Raw genomic sequence first — 4,911 nt, forward strand, 5'->3', positions numbered from 1 at the left:
CGATTCCTCACTAGTTCCAAGTCTTATTGAGATCCCACTCTACCAAGATTCCTCTACAAAATTTGAAAGTTCAAGCATGCTAGAATTTTGAGCACCTAACCTCCCACATATCCGTTCCTCAATAGGAATCTCAAACATATACATGGTTCCCCTCTTAACTCCACAAGCGATGGTCTGACCACTCTAGACACTATCCACTTTTGATCACAAATAGAACATGAAACCTTTCATCATCCAACTGTCCAATCAAGATCAACCTTTTCATGAGCTTGGGAATGAAGCTCGCGTTACTCAAGATCCAAACATACTCTAAGTTTTTTATGGCAAGATCACCAATACCTACAATAGCAAGTAATTTTTCGTCTGGAATTCGAACTCTATCGGAATAACACCTGAAATCAAACATCTCGTTCATGTACGGGGATGCATGATACGAGGCACCCGAATCTAAAACTCAAGACTCGTCAAGAAACTCCTCATAGCATATCAAAGAATCTTCAACCACCGCCGTTGTGTTCTCACCCGTCTTTAAAACCGGGCATTACGATCTAAAGTGACTGACTTGCTGACAGTTCCAACAAATAACGTTTGTTGCCTTTGATGATTCTCTCTTAGATCTTGTCCTGCTTCTACTTCTACCCCTACCTCTACCTGTTGCAGGGCTAATTTATTGTTGGTATATATCATACTAACTTAGTATGATGAATTGACGACATGTAGATTTTTATTAGGCTGTCATTGATGGTTAACTATATACAAATGGTTATCACCTTATAAGTTACAATTGTTCGTAACTGGTCAATTAACAATTACTTCGTAATATGGAATAGTTGGCACTTCATAATTTGTTAGTATATATGAATCGTATGGTTGATTATGAGGATTGCATTAAAAATGAATTGATTATTCAAGAATTATTTACAATAATGGATGTGAAAGTAAATTTGTATGATTGGGAAATATATGCATGTAGAATTAATTTAACCGACATGCAGTGACAATTCCAAAATTATAATTCAATGGAGTCACGGAATTTTTTTCAATACTAATTATATATGAATGCTATTTTAATGGTAGTTAACTTTCAAAAAAACTATAAATTCGAAAAATATATGGGGTTCGGTTAGTTAACCTTAGCAGTGTCCTATACAATTCAAATGAAAATATCATAAATTTAAAAAATATATGAGTTCCTAGTTAAATCTAGTAAGGACCTATACAATTTAAAGTATTTTCTATTAGAAATAATTGTGCCGATGGTCCCTCCATTTTACCTCAAAAAGCTAACAGCGTCCCTCAAGTTTTTTTTTGGCTCACAGCGTCCCTCAAGTTTTTTTTGGCTCACAGCGTCCCTTCATTATCACATTTTAAGATATCGCGTCCCTCCGTCAACTTTCTGTTAAAAAGGTCAGTTAAGTCATGCCATGTGCCTTGCATGTGAGGGTAAATTCGTCTTTTTACTCTTTTCTTTACTAAAATAGAGGGACCACCGGCACAAAAAATAAAAAATCTTATAATTTATATATTTTTAATTTATAAAATATTTGATTTATTATTATTCTTCAAACCCTCAAACACAGATACACAAACATCAATTCCTGTCATCACAAAATCATATCATAACATCAAAACCTTACACACCAATATATTTTTAATTTATAAAATATTTGATTTATTATTATTTTGTTGATTTATTATTTTCTACTACTGTACGAGCATTAAAATTTATTATTACTACTACTGCACAAAACCTTACACATGTATATTCATGAGTATCAAAATTCAAATCAACTTTCGATGAATCCAAAAACAATTGGAGTTCAAATTCATGATAATCATCTTCATATTCACAAATTCAGAAGAATAAGTTGCAAATTCACAGATTCATGATTTTGAAATTGCTACAGTGTTCATCAACAACATAAATTCAAAAAATTCAAATTCAATAAATGATGATTTCAGATCCAACTGAGTACTGAATCGTGATCTTTACATCTCAATGAACACTCGATGATTTTCAGATGAAGCTAACATCAACAAAATTGTAGAGAACCAGATCGAGTCCGTCTTCGATCGAAAAGTCGAATCGTTCTAGTCTCTGGATCATTTTGTAAAGAAATCGAGAATTGTAAAAGTGAAGAGTTGTTGCAAATATCTTCGTCAAGCTCTATGCACAATCTCAGATCTCAAATCGAAGTATTGAATTCGAATTTGTGGAGTCAAACTTCGGATTAAAAAGTCAACAGAAAGTTTTTGATCAAATTCGAAGTTGATATGAAAAATTCGAAGAAGATGATGTTTGTCGAGCATTATATGATGCATTTGAAACATATTTTATTAAGACTTCAAGGCTTAAAATCCACTAATTCATGATTTTTCATTTTTTGTGCCGGTGGTCCTTCGATTTTAGTGAAGAAAAGAGTAAAAAGACGAATTTACCTTCACATGCAAGGCACATGGCATGACTTAACGGACTTTTTTAACAGAAAGTTGACGGAGGGACGCGGTATCTTAAAATGTGATAATGAAGGGACGCTGTGAGCCAAAAAAAAAACTTGAGGGACGCTGTTAGCTTTTTGGGGTAAAATGGAGGGACCAACGGCACAATTATTTCTTTCTATTAAAAAAATTCAAACTGGTAGTGTCATGTAACATCACGAGAACATAGCTAGATTCCTCACTACCGACATGTGTGCGTGAATCGACGATCGAGCATAACATGGATTATACTAATAGTCAATAAATCCATGTCAATCTATTACTTAATCATGGCAGTTAAATACATGAATGAAGTAAATTACTTCCGTTAATGGACTGTGAATTTGATTTATACATGGTTTAATACACAATTTGTATTAAAGGTTTTATGAACAAGTTAATGAAATAAGTGAATGTTTTAATATGGAACTAGATTTTCATATTGTATAATTGTGTATAAAATACTGAAAAAGTATTGAACCAAAATGTTGCTTTCGAAATGTGGTATGATCTATGTTATGACATTAAATGATCAATATAGCATGTGATGGAGTGATTAAGTATGTCTAGAATAATTCTAGATGTACACATTCTAATAGGATCTAAGTATTTTATTACTTATTGAAGCCTTGGATTATGGCTTGGTTTACAATGAGAATCATACATTATTATGACAATTCATTTGATACGAGTTTAATTACCGGTAATAAGATTATGAATCCACAAGTTAGTGTTGATTTATTCACATGTGTGGATGAAATATCTTGATTAAAAGATTGACGTTGAGATTATCGACAGTTGTCATTTCTTTTTGATTTTAGAAGTAAAGTGACTCAAGTGTGTTATTCCACTACAAGAAACTAGCCGATCACCCACGACCCGAATTCGTGGGTAAATTGCCTAAATTCGTGGGTAACAAGTGAATACCCACAAGTTTCCCACAAATGCAAGTAGATGGGTAATACCTCCGAGGGTAATCGTTTCCCCACGAAATGTTCAATTTGTGGGTAATTTTAACCACAACAATATTGGTGGGTGAGTTTGTTACGTTCGTGGGTATTTATGTTGTGGGATTTTACATATGACCACGAATTTCCCATAGCGATAGTCATGTGAAATTCGTGGGTAACGTTAGCCAATGTCTTAAGCGTGTGTGATAGTCATGTGTAAATATTATGATATTCCGAAAAAAGCCTGTAGGTGAAATTAACCATAGGCATTTGTTTTATGTATTTTGAAATCAAAATAAAAAATTGCATCGTTATATACTAAAACTAACTACTACGTAATATAAAGACAAACATCATACATTAAGTTTTCAACACGAGCTATTGTAAAAACAGTATTCAAATTGAATGCAAAGAGTTAAAACTACACCCAAAATAAACATTACTACAAATAATTCTTAACTTTCAACTTGAAAAGTATAGAACTAATTCAAATAAATAAACTATGAATGAAAGTGATATACATTTTCTATAAAGGTCTATAGTCATAGCGTAGTTATCATCTTCCTTTCCACCTTTCTATTAAAATCTTCGGTGAGTACGTACAAACAATTCAAATGGAGTTGGTCGACGATTTAACATGGATTCCTGCATGATTATGAACAAATGAGAAATTAGTAACATTTTTTAAAAACCAAATATATCTAGTAACTAATTATTTACTACAAGTATACAACTTTGTCTTTGTTTCCACCAACAAAATATAACATAGCAATTAGTAAACACACTAAAGAAATTATTAACATATCTTGTACGATAAGTATAGATTGATTTGTTCACTTACTCGAGATGTAACATTCAATCTTTCACGAGAAGTTTCAGTATCACCGTCATTGATTGTTAAAGTACTCAAACTTCCACCCAAAATTTCACCGTCATCATCTTTGATAATTGAACTTGCAGTGATATCTCCCCTCTCTCCGTGCCTTTCTCTTTCACTAGCCATTCTTAAAATATATGAAACGATATGATAAGATTCATAATCATTAACAAAATGTATAGTTGTTGATCACAAGAAAAATTATACAATAAAAAAAATCAGTTTATATTAATAGATACTTTTACCTCGAAGCCAAAGTTGTTTTGTGTCTTCTGCCACTACTACACTGAATACGTCGTACGTATTCTAAATAATCTTATGCGTATATATTGATCCCTCCGAAATTTTGGTAGAAACCGTGCGTCACGTACTCACGTTAAAATAGAAGGCGCGAAATATTTGTTTTTAGTACCAAAAAACCATGTATAATTGATATCTTATTTTATAGAGATCGTGCTTGGTCGGTTACAACAAAATGGAAAGGAAATGAAATTACAGTTAGAGAAAATAGAGTGGGTATTGGTTGTGGAGGATGTTGGTTATATTTTTACACGAGAAAAATTTATATATGTTTTATATACTTCAAATTATGAATATATTTCAGGT

This window comes from Rutidosis leptorrhynchoides, chromosome 4 (genome assembly GCF_046630445.1).
Source record: "Rutidosis leptorrhynchoides isolate AG116_Rl617_1_P2 chromosome 4, CSIRO_AGI_Rlap_v1, whole genome shotgun sequence".
Lineage (NCBI taxonomy): Eukaryota > Viridiplantae > Streptophyta > Magnoliopsida > Asterales > Asteraceae > Rutidosis > Rutidosis leptorrhynchoides.